We start from the raw sequence: 13555 nt of genomic DNA, 5'->3' as shown, positions 1-13555 counted from the left end.
ACTGGCATAAATATTAGACAAAAGCACATAAATTGTGAGGTTATTCTTCTTTGTCTCAAGCAGAAATCCCGCAGCTATTCTACCTAGTGGAATCTACATTAACATGCCTATCTTTTACCAGTTTTTCTGCCTCATCAAGATACCCAGCCCAATCTAGAAGATCGACAATGCAAGAGAAGTGATGTGCTATAGGCTCTATCCTGTAGGTATGAACCATAGAGGTAAAAACTTTGATGCCTTTATCGATTAAGCCTGAATGGCTGCAAGTTGATAGAACTGCATTAAAGGTGGTGTTATCTGGTTTGAGTCCTCCTAATTCTTGCATCATCTTAAAGGAATGTACAACTTATATGCCTTTCCCATGTTGTGCGTAGGCAGTAATAATTAGGGCTGTTCACAGTTTTGGTTAAAACCAAAACCAAACCGAAAATTTAACCAAATCGAATAAAAAAACTGACATTCAATTTGGTTTGGTTTGGTTTGGTTTTAAATTTGAATAACCGATAATATTTGGTTTGGTTATGGTTATAGAAAAAAATAACCGAATAAATAACCGAACCAAACCGATAATTATATACTTAAAATTTATAATTATTTATATGTATAATATTAGTTTTTCATAAATAATTAAAGATATTTTATACGTTTTAATTATTAATTTAATATTAATATACTTATTTTTAAGGCTCAACAATCCAAACCCAACTCTCAATCCCAATTATAAATTCTAATAAACACTAAACAGCGGTCCAAGTCCAACAATCCAAGCCCATTAGCCCAACTCTCAAGCCCAATTCTAAATCCTAAATTCTAAATCCTAAATTTCTAATAAGCACTAAGCACTTGAGCAGCAGGCACCAACATAAAGTAAATGTTAAAACTTTAAAACTCTAGTATCTGTTTTCCTTTTACATTTTTGTTCCTCTCACGTTGGTTTCTCACAAAGTCACAGACTCACAGTCATAGACTATAAATATATCATTTATTTTAGTTTAAAAATAGAAATTCCGATGGAATAAAACCAAACAATAATATGCCAAAGTAAAAGAATCCTAAACGCAATCATCCAAAATTGGGAATTCAATAACAAAATCTACAAATATTTCCTTAATTCAAGTATACGAGCACATAAATATCTAGTTAAAGCTTTTCCTATTTTATCTTTGCCCTCCATATTCTTATACTATAAGAAACCATTAATGAACATTATAAATATTATGAAAGTGACAAGAGTGTTCAAACATAAACAAAAAAGTCTTATTATTAACATTTCTAGTTCTACAAGGCATGTCCAACGCTAATGCTAGTAGCAAATATTCAATTTCTTTTATTTGTTCAGAGGCACCTAATCCTTCCTTATGCCTACAAGCTTATAACTCCGAAGGCAGATCTGAGTGGTTTATGCCAAATTGTAATAGATTTTTCAGAGTAACGAAAATAAATGAAGCAAAGAATAAGAAAGCTAAGTATTAAAATGCAAGAACAAAAATTGAAAGCAAGGAAGATTGTATATTCAGCTCTCGAACAAAGATTGTGTATTACAAGTGAAAGAAAGAGATGTAAGAGTTTACTTGTAGAGCAAAATCCTTTGGATCATAACATAACATAACAAGACATGGTCTATACCTTAGGAAAAATGTTATTCTTATAGTACTTGAATACTATCATGTGACTAAGATCTGGATCCTCATTAGAGACTGATTTGTACCATACTTGGTGACTGTTGCAAGATATATATATATATATATTCTTTGATGTGATGATGGAATCTCCTTCGTTCCACTAACAATGTTCGAGAGCTGGGTCAACTATATATTATAAGATCCTTATCTACCCGATCATTATGTTCTAACGATCCAAGTACCACGATTATCATTGGTGTTCATTTCGAACTATTTATATATCAGTATTTTTGGTGTTGCCAACTCCTTCCACGTTTTTCATTTCGGATGGGGCTAAGTGTCCGACTCAAATTTTACCTTAGACGGAATACTTTATGAATATATCTATGAAGTAGAAGAGTCAAGAATTTTGAGCAGGAGCCCCTTTTCCATTATTAGAAAAACCTACTTTTACGATGCCTCTTAGGTTTCACATCAAGACACATGGTGCTTTTTGGCTTGAATAGATGCTTCGTTCCGCGACGGTAAAGGGAAACCCTGCTCCTTGATCATATTGTGCAATGGACATTAGTGGATGTTAACAGCCATAATGTAAAGTGAAATTTGCAACTCCTTTCTCCCTATGCTCCACAACAAATGATGAAATTAATTGGCAAGTTGGAGATTGATGAAATTTTTTGGAGAAACAATGTTAATTCATTCATAGTTGCTTCAATATATGAGGTTCTTAGCAATTTTGAGTATTTTCATTTTGGTAATGTTTGGAAATTATTTTGGGGCTGGCCTGGGCCTGAAAAAATTTGAGTGTTCCTTTGGTTATGTGTGAAAAAAGATAGAATCGTTACAATTATAAAGTTATATTACATACATTTTACTTTAGAGAGTACTTTGCACAATCTATGGAGTAGATGATGAGTCTATGATGCATGATTGTATTCATGCTCAGACTGTTTGGGTTTGCTTTCTTAATCTAGAAGACTTGTCTCGTGTTTTTCCTCTTGTTATCCATGATTGGCTTACTAATCATTTAATGTCTAAATTCAAGGGAGTTACAAATGATGATCTGAGAATGTGAATTTGGCGTCATATGATGAAGCTCTCTTTCAAAATGGGTATCTTTTGGTGGACAAAATGGTAACAACCCTTGTTAGCATGGTTGGATTTTGTATTACTTCTAGGCTTTTGTTGAAGAATTTAGGGAGGTGTCTAACAACAAGCATGTAGTTTTGTTCGGCTAGCTGATCACCTCGTAGTGTTAGTATGATGGCTTTGAACACAGATGAGGCTATTCGAAAGAGCATTTTAATGGGGATTGCAAGCGGCATATTTTGTGGTTATGATAGTAAGTGATTTGGAGTTTTTCTGATCAAGATTGAATTTTATAAATCATTCAGAATAGAGCTATGGGGAGTTCTCACTGGCCTTCAGGTAGCTTAGAATAAGGGTTGGTGTTGAATCTCCTTGCTAAGTGATAATGGTAGTATAATTCATGTGTTGCGGTCTAGAATAATTGTACCTCATCGGAATGGTGATATTGTGAACTACATTCATCACCTCTTGTCTAGGAACCAGTTGGTCTTTGTTGTTCATATTTATAGAGAGGCTAATTCGATAGTTGATGATTTAGTTAATTTGACATTTAATCAACAATCTCGATATTCACATGTAATTCTAGCATTTCTTCACATGATGTAGGAGATATTGTTGGGGTTGCATACTTTCATTCCCTCACATAATTTCAGACTAGTCACTTGATGTCTTAGTTCTCTTTTTTACTTTTTTTTTTTACCCTCAATTAACAAGCCTTATGAATTTAACCATAAGAAATTAACTTGGGGAGGGAAAGTATCAAAATAATTTATCTTAATATGAGTGTCATCATTACATATTAATTAGCATGCCTGGATCAGAAAGTTTCAATTGCCCAGTTAAAGTAGTATCATGGAGTGCTAACCACAGTGCAGAAATTTCCTTAAAATTCGCCCAAGAAAACATTTTCAATCAATAAGCTATATTCCCCAATGCGTCATCATCAAAGAATTTATAACATCAAGACATCCAGAATTAATGAAATGAGCATTAGGATCCTATCCAACTGCTTCCTGGTTGCTTTAAAATTCCACATTTATTCATCAATTTCCTTACATTAGCACAGTCCTCCCAGTTCTCCGCACTGGCATAAATATTAGACAAAAGCACATAAATTGTGAGGTTATTCTTCTTTGTCTCAAGCAGAAATCCCGCAGCTATTCTACCTAGTGGAATCTACATTAACATGCCTATCTTTTACCAGTTTTTCTGCCTCATCAAGATACCCAGCCCAATCTAGAAGATCGACAATGCAAGAGAAGTGATGTGCTATAGGCTCTATCCTGTAGGTATGAACCATAGAGGTAAAAACTTTGATGCCTTTATCGATTAAGCCTGAATGGCTGCAAGTTGATAGAACTGCATTAAAGGTGGTGTTATCTGGTTTGAGTCCTCCTAATTCTTGCATCATCTTAAAGGAATGTACAACTTATATGCCTTTCCCATGTTGTGCGTAGGCAGTAATAATTGCATTCCAAGAAACTGTCTTTTTCTGTCATTATCTGGAACGTCTTTAGAGACCAATGCAACAGTCCACATTTTGCATACAGTGTGATGAGAGCATTTCCTAAGGATAATTCTAAAATCAATCCAGATTTGAAAATGTAAGTGTGAATCTCCTTCCCTTGCTGTAGAGCTGAAATGCTGGCACAAACACTTTGTTGGTGAAATTACAAGATTACAAATTACAATTGAAAAATAAAATGAAGAAATTAACTTCACTTCTTGGCTGAGGCGCGGATATTTCTCTCTCTTTAAGGAGATTCAAGCCCACTGCAGTAAATAGTTTCACTGGTCCAGTAGTAGTCCTCTTGACTTGTCTCCTCCATGATACAACAGCCTTATCACAAAATGTAACTCAACAAACTCTGGACAAGAGTTGAGTTTAAAGCTCCACACAAAGAACACCTCCCTTCAACTAATAAGAATTCTCATTTTAGACAAACTTAATTCTCTCAATTTTTTTCTTCTCTTATCTTACATTTCAAAACAAAGAAGACCTCTCTATTTATAGGAGAGAAAATCAAACAAAGATGAAAAAATAATGGAATGCCATCATTATCATCATTTAGCGCACTATTATGATTTAGTGCACCACTTATTAGTGATAATTATGTTAAAAATACATAATGGAATGATTTAGTGCACCACTTATTAGTGATAATTAGATTAAAAATACATAATGAAATGATTTAGTCTTGCACTAACTAAAGATGATAATGAAAAACATTTTTATGCACTAAAGAGAGAATAATAACATATGTCACTTATGCAAATTAATATCACTCAATATTGATATTAAAATGTTTAAACACTTACAATCCCCCACTCATTTTAATATTATATAAGAGAGTTTATCAGCTGAAGGAAGATTACTATACATAATGAAGGTGTGCTCTGCATTGAACCTCCACTTAGTGAAACAATAACTTTTACTCCAGAGTCGTAGTGGTCTCAGACTTGAACTATGACTGCTTAAGGGACATAAAATATTACTGCTCACACATAGTAATCAAGGTGTTGTCAGGAGCTTTATAAGCCAGCACATTACGGTCTTGTGTTATCCCAGTTTTATGAGTGCTTTTGAGAATAAGCCCAATTCTCATAGGAAGCGGCCTACTTCCACACTCACATAGGTGAAATCTGTCGAGAGTCCTCCTGTAAGTTTAACACTCCACCCATACGGGCTACAGATTTTCATTAAGAGTTTTTTAAACTCAACCTCCACAATTCACTACAGGAAACAATGCACTCACATCATAGGGAGGGAATAAAAAATAGTGCATTTTTTTACAACAAGTCATCATATGATTCGTTTTTCCCATTGAACCTGGTTATAGGATCTCTAGTCTCCAGGTTGGGTTTCCTCATATATGACTCATGGATTTATAGGCTTCAATCTCATTCCCCTCGATGTGCTCTAGACCTTTTCTCTAGTTAAGACCTTAGTAAGAGAATCTGCAAGATTTTCACAATATTTGACATAATCAACATTAATGGTACCACTTGTCAAATACGATCTTACATTACTGTGTTTCCTCCTTATAGGTCTGGATTTACCATTGTAATAACGATTTTGAACTCTACCAATTGCTGCAGTGCTATCACAATGAATTAAAATTGGAGGAATTGGTTTTTCAAAATAAGGTATTTGAAATAATAAATCTCTTAACCAATTCGCTTCCTCACTAGCTGAAGCTAAAGCAATTAGTTCAGCCTTCATAGTAGAGTTAGCAATTATAGTTTATTTTTTTGATTTCCAACAAACAGCACCACCACCCAATGTAAAAATGTAACCAGTGGTAGAACAGGAATCACCTGCTAGAGTGTTCCAATTTGCATCAGAAAAGCCTTCAAGTACAACAGGATATTTTTTATAGAACAAACCACAAGTTTTTGTTCTAATTAAATATCTCATAACTCTTGTTATAGCATGCCAATGTTCATTACCTGGCTTGCTTGTAAATCTGCTAAGTACTCCTACTGCATATGCAATATCAGGCCTAGTGCAATCAGTCACATATCTCAAACTTCCAATTAAGCTAGCATACTCCTTTTGATTTATCGCATCATTTTCACTTTGAACAGGAAATAAGTGTACACTTGAATCAAAAGGAGTTAAAACATGCTTGCAATCAAGAAAGTTATATTTTTTTAAAATTTTCTCAACATAATGTGACTGGTCAATAAAAATTCCATCACATGTTCTAGTAATTTTTATTCCCAGAATAAAATTTGTCTCACCAAGATCTTTCATATCATAATGGCTTCTAAGAATGTTCTTAGTATTATCAATAACATTCATATTCGAACCAAAGATCAATAAATCACCAACATATAGGCAAATAATAACATGTGTATTATTCCAAGACTTATGATATATGCACTTATCACACTCATTTGTTTTAAAATCATTTTCAATCATGCAGGAATCAAACTTTTCATGCCATTGCTTTGGTGCCTGTTTCAAGCCATATAGGGATTTAGTAAGTTTACATACTTTGCTTTCTTGGCCTGCTTCAACAAAACCCTCAGGTTGTTCCATATAGATTTCTTCATTAAGGTCTCCATTTAAAAAAAACAGTTTTTACATCCATTTGATGAATATGCAAATCAAAAATTGCAGCCATAGCAATTAAAAGTCTAATGGATGTAATTCTTGTAACCGGAGAAAAAGTATCAAAAAACTCTAGGCCTTCTAGTTGCTTAAATCCTTTAGCAACTAGTCTAGCCTTATATTTATCGATTGATCCATCTGGTTTTAACTTTTTTTGTAAGATCCATTTGCAACCAATTGTTTTACAACCTGGTGGTAAATCAACTAACTTCCAAGTTTTATTAGAAATTAGTGATTCCATTTCATCATTTACAACCTCTTTCAAAAAAATAGAATCATGTGAAGATAAAGCTTCTTGTAAAGTGAAAGGGTCATCTCCAATATTAAAAATATAAAAATCAGGACCAAAATCTTTTTCTACTCTAGCTCTTTTACTTCTTCTTAATTCAAAATCATCAATTTCTTTATTTTTTAAAATGGAAGAAGAAGAACTAGGTAGTGATAAAATATTTTGTTCAATTCTTTGACCCCCACTATTTTTAGAAGCAAAAGGAAATTTATTTTCATGAAAAATAGCATCACCTGATTCTATTACAATATTATCTTCAAGATTAAAAAATCTATAGGCTATACTATTTGAAGCATAACCAAGAAAAACACAAGTAGTAACTTTCTTACCCAATTTTTTAACTTTGGGATCCATTAGCCTCACAAAGGCTAGACAACCTCAAACTCTTAGATATCCCAAACTTGGCTTGTGACCTTTCCACAACTCAAAAGGTGTTAGTTTAGTCTTTTTATGAAGCACTCGATTTAACACATAACACGCAGTCAAAATAGCTTCACCCCAAAAATTCAAAGGTGCATTTGACTCAATAAGCATGACATTAGTCAATTCAACCAAAGTTCTATTTTTCCTTTCCGCTACACCATTAGATGAAGGAGAATAAGGAGGAGTAGTTTCATGAATTATTCCCAATGATCTAACAAAAGAATTAAACTTATTTGACTCATATTCACGGCCTCTATCACTTCTAATTCTTTTTATTTTCTTTCCAAACTGATTTTCAACCTCATGGAGAAAAAAATTAAAATTTTCAAAAGCATCACTTTTATTTTTCATCAAGTAAACATATATAAACTTAGAAAAATCATTAATGAAAGTGATAAAATATCTATTTTCTCCACGAGTTAAAATTTCTCCAAGTTCACAAATGTCAGTGTGAACTAATTCTAATAAATCAGTTTTTCTTTCAACTTTAAAATGAGGCCTTTTAGTGATTTTTGCTTTACTACAAGCTTCACACTTTTCAAAATTCTTTTTAATCCCTGGGATTAATCCTAAACTACTCATGATTCCAACATAACGATCATTAATATGACACAAACGAGCATGCCAAAAATTAGTAGAAGAAAGCATGTAAACAGAAGTAGAAATTTTATTCATTTCAACATTCAGTTTAAACATCCCATCACAAGCATACCCCTTTCCCACAAAAATACCCTTTTTCACAATTACATATTGATCAGATTCAATAATCTGTTTAAAGCCTGATTTATTAAGAAGAAAACTAGACATCAAGTTTTTTCTCATGAAAGGAGTATAAAGTACATCTTTCAAAGTTAATACCCTTCCATAGGTAAAACACAATTCGACATCTCCCATTCCAAGCACTTGAGTAGTATGAGAATCAACGAGCATAATGGTTTTGGGCTCTCCAAAAGTAGTATATTTTTTAAACCAATCTTTGTCATAACAGACATGACAGTTTGCACCAGAATTAGCCCACCATCCATCAATATTCTCAACCATGCTTATGTCTGTAATCATTGCCAAAAAAGGCTCTTCGGTAACGTTTGCCTGAGGTATAGGACCACGTTTTTGGTATCTGCAAAATCGAGCAATATGCCCACTCTTGCCACAGACAAAGCACGGTCCTTTATCATAAACTTGTTGATTTTGTGCTTGGCTATTTTCACCATTATTTTTCTTGGAAAGTCTACCATTATTTTTTTTGAACTTTTTCTTCTTAGACTTCAAAGAGGTATTTTTGTTAGATTCAGGAGTAGCATATTTTGAAGTAACTAAATTTACCTTCGTTGTGATGTTGCTCTCTTCATTTTGTAAAAGTGCATCTTGGCCCTTTGCCTCCTCTTCCGTGAGGTCAAAATTTTAAGAGAGGTTTCCTTTTGTTTGTGGCGCATAGTTTTTTGAAACTCCTTCCATGAAGGTGGAAGTTTGTCTATTATGCCACAAACAATAAGGTTGTCTCCAATTTTGACTTCCTCGGACTTGAGCTCTCCAACTATCATTATAAAATCTTGAGCTTGGTCTATCACTGATTTGTCATCCACCATTTGGAAACGAAAAAATCGACTAGCAGCATATTTTTTTGCTCCAGCTTCTTCGATATCATATTTACTCTGCAATGCTTTCTATATTATCTTTGCACTAGAGTAAGTTCTATCATAATAATGTAACACCCCTCAAAAATTTTCCCTAAGATTCGGACCTTGCTTGTATACGTGTAGGGTCTAACTCTATTTTGAAGTATGTGCTTGAGTTAAGATGAGTCCCTGAGTAATTGATGAGTGTTGGAGGCGATGTGGAGTCACATAGGACCCCTAGGACCAAGCTAAGTCCAAAAAGGTTCATCGTGGCTAAGTTAGGATGAGTTTGTGTATGGGATCGACTTCTAATGACCCTATCTTTTGAAAGATGACAATCTAGGTGGCCTACGACCCATTAAATTAAAGTTCATCGAGTCTTCTTTCCAACGCCACCAAGAATGTAACTTTTGGAGTTCGGAGTCAAAAGATATGTCGATCCTAAGATGAACTAGCTTAGCAGGGATTTTCAGGCCTGGGTTCAACTACTGGAAATCTGGGCTTAGCGCCGCAGTGGCGCAACGCGCCACTATCGCGCCAGAAATACACCTCAATAGTTTGGCCCCTAGTGTGGCGCGCCACTACGAGGTGTGCAGGGTTTTCAAGCCAATTTCCAGAACCCAGAAAGATTTGGTCTTGGCGCTGTAAGGGCGGGATGCACCACTATCGCGCCAAGAATATGCCTCAGTAGTTTGGTCCTTGGCGCGGCGCGTCACTAACCGATGTGCAGGTTTTAGGTATAATCGGCCTGGCGCTGCACTGGCGCGACGCGCCACTATCGCGCCAAGAGCAGTTTTAGCCTATTTTGAGAACTTTTGAGAAGGGGCAATTTGGGAATTCACCCAAATTATATATGTATCATCCTTGGGCATTTTGGGATCACAATTTGCAGCCTCACTCTCTCTCTAAAAAGCCCTAGAAATCCCTCTTTCTTCTTCTTCTTCTTCTTCTTCTTCTCTATTTCCATCAAGAATTGTTCCAAGAGCTTCAAGATTTGAGTTCTCCATTGAAGACCCAACCACAAGGTTTTCTTCAAGTCTTCACTAAGGTATGTAAGTCTATCCAAAACATGGGTTGAGTCCACCCATGTGCCCTACTCTCGCTTTGAGGTTAGATGTCCATGAAAATGGAGTTCCTTGGTGTGGTTTATGCTTGAACAAGTTTTGTCTCCTATTTATTTGATTCTTTATGTGTTGAGGTTGTTGAGCTAAGAAGTTCCTAAAATCTTCATGTTAGTATAAGTTGATGGAGATGACTTGTTAATATGCTTTGTTGATTTCCTTAACCATGTGTTTATGTTGAATGTGTCAATTTCCTTAAATGTGATACCCCTCTTGAATTGTTGGTTTAAAACCTTAGAGTTGTAACGAGTCCTAAGGAGGTGATAAATGAGGCAAGGATTGGTTTGTTATGTTTGTGGGATATTGTAAATGCTTGTTAAAATTAGGCTTGATTGAGTTGATTGGAGGATAGAATTGATGAGTGGACAAGGTCCTAAACGAGACTTTCCATTATGACTTGATTGAGTTGAGATGAGAATAAAGTTGATGAGTTGGCAAGGTTCTAAATGAAACTAGCCGTGAGGGCTTGTTTGAGATGATTGGATGGAGTCTTATGATCATAGAGTCATGGGAGGAGTATCGAGCACTGAGGCGGGTGAGAGTATAGTCCGTACTCGAACCCCAGAAACTACGCCGCCAACGTAGGTAGGGATGGAATCATTAAAGTCGGATGCTTCCCATGGGATCAAACCATTAAAGTCGGATGTTTCCCATTTATTTGTCCTAAAATGATAGGACTTGACTAATCGATGGAATCCATGATTAGGGAGGCGTTGTCACGCCCCGGGAGGGTACCCTAGGCGTGGCCGGCACTCAGAAACCATCTCTGGCTTCCGAGAGAACCACTTGATCTCATTACTCATTTGTTCATCAGCGGAAGACTTAAGAATACTAATGTGGGCTTGTCATCATCAATATTAAAAGAAAAAAAATGATAATTCTTAGAAGAAGTAGTTTCTAAGGAGAACTACTCGGATTACATCATCAAACTCTGTCTATGATGCCTCTAATACTCTTAGATGGTGCCAATGACATGTCCATGGCTACCTCAAAAGAAACATCACACTCAACAATAATAAAAGGATAAGGAGTTCCTTCGAATACAAGAAGGACTCACCAAATAGCCGAAAAGAAATGATCTTCAACGATGCGCCTATTGAGGATCTCTAACACTTGTATCTGCATCATAAAACGATGCAGGTCGAATGACGTCAGTACGTGGAATGTACGAGTATGTAAAATGGCAGGAAGGTAAGGATAGATATCAAGAAACTCCTCTCAAGAAAACTCAGCTCAGAACTCAACATCATCTCAACATCAATATGTAATGCAAGTTTAAAATATAATAATAAAAATAATAGTAATAAGCAATGCTTACTCAGTTGGGAGTTTCTCTAACCGACAACCATCACTTATGAGCTAGCGATGATACAACGAAGCGATGTCGTTGCCACATCCATCCAATACCTTGCCAGGGTAAAGGACATCATCATCTTGGATCCACTCATCAAAGTCCTCTTTTTGGGACTTAAGAGGCATAGCCTCCATCCTACGCTGGCTACGTAGTTCTGGGGTTTGAGTCAATTAAACTCTTACCCAACTCGGTGCTCAATACTACTCCCAAAATATGTGCTCATATTAAACTCATCATCTAGTCTCTTTGGACTTTAATTTAAATCATCAAACTCATCTTATTACCTCTTCATCAATTATTATACTTCGAAAACATCATTTACATCTCATCAAAACATCTTGCTCAAAACATCATTTGCTCAAATTCATTCAAACTCAACTCTTTTGCTCTTTCAAAACTCAATAAAATACATATATAGTATTAATTCATATAACTTTCTTTTTATCAATGAAAATAATAAAAAAGCCAACATCTTTACTCAAAATATGTATAAAAATATTCATGAACATCAAATCAATTAGGATTCATGGGAAAGTAGCCATGAACAATAATTCCAATAATATGAGAGATAACAATAATAATAATAATATTAATGCATAAATATATCTAACTCAATAGGAGAAGAATTATTTCATTTAGAATTTACGATTTGGATAAAACTCAACTATAACTCAATTATAATGAATTTAAATATTGGGCGCATGGACGAACTCAATCCGATGCTATGAAAGCCTTACATACCTTAAATCGGAAGCTTTACTTCGAATTGGAACACTCTTGGACCCCTAGCCTTTTCTTCTCGCCGAAGCATTTTGTGTACTACCCAGAGTATAAGAATAACCGGAGTAGTATTTTTATACTACTAAAACTAAAACTATATTTGAGAAGAAGTATATAGAGAGAAGAAATGCTTAAGAAAGCTTGATGAATAAAATGAGGAAATAAGGTGGGTATTTATAGGTGTGGAGGAGGGATCTAACCATAAATAAACATAATCATAAAGGATGATCTTGAAAATTCAATGGAGAATTTTGATGTCATGGATGATGTCAAATGGTTCTAGATCTTTCTATGGTAGGTGAGATGAAATCTCTTTTAACGGAATATCCGTTTTCGAAGCTGCGTTTGAATAAGATAAATTCCTTATTATAATTTAGTGTCTTCATAAGAATTGTAGATATAGAAGTCCAGTTTCAGTTAGTTCAAGAATCATCCGATTTGGAGCATTCTACATCGAGATATGAATTTTATTCTACAAACACTCCATTCCGTCACAGCACTATGTCTTGCAAAGATCAATTTATTTGATCTACTTAAACTCCGAATATTAAGATGTGTTCTTCATGAAAGTTGTAGGTAATGATGTTGTGGTTACTCAGAAACTTGAATCACCTAATTTGGATCATTCTACATCGAGATATGAATTTTATTCTACAAATACTCCATTCCGTCACAGCACTATGTCTTGCAAAGATCAATTTATTTGATCTACTTAAAATCCGAATCTTAAGATATGTTCTTCATGAAAGTTGTAGGTAATGATGTTGTGGTTATTCATAAATTTGAATCACCTAATTTGGACCATCTTATGAAAAGTTATGCCCAGATTACTTTAGGCATGAGAGAACATAATCAAAATACTTTTAGAACATGATCAAAATACTTTAGAACATGATCAAAATACTTTAGAACATGATCAAAATCTTTAGTCATGAGAGAACATAATATAATCAAAATACTTTAGTCATGAGAGAAATAATTATGATCAAAATACTTTAGACATGAGAGATCATAATATAATCAAAATACTTTAGTCATTAGAGAATATAATTATGATCAAAATACTTTAGTAATGAGAGATCATAATATGATAAAAATATTTTTAGGCATGAGAGATCATAATATAATCAAAATACTTTAGTAA

At 34.6% G+C, this 13555-nt stretch overlaps 1 long non-coding RNA gene across 1 annotated transcript; it reads right to left on the bottom strand.

Moving 5' to 3' along the window:
• Positions 1–11104: 11104 nt before the first annotated feature.
• LOC129876711 (uncharacterized) lies at positions 11105–12456 on the bottom strand. Its single transcript, XR_008763405.1, has 2 exons — positions 12373–12456; positions 11105–11396 (listed from the first exon to the last, which is right to left on the bottom strand). It is a non-coding gene; the product is annotated as an uncharacterized LOC129876711 (long non-coding RNA).
• Between the last annotated feature and the right edge of the window lie 1099 nt (positions 12457–13555).

This window comes from Solanum dulcamara, chromosome 2 (genome assembly GCF_947179165.1).
Source record: "Solanum dulcamara chromosome 2, daSolDulc1.2, whole genome shotgun sequence".
Lineage (NCBI taxonomy): Eukaryota > Viridiplantae > Streptophyta > Magnoliopsida > Solanales > Solanaceae > Solanum > Solanum dulcamara.
The sequence above is the reverse complement of the archived record's forward strand: the minus strand, read 5'-3'. Positions and strand labels throughout refer to the sequence as shown.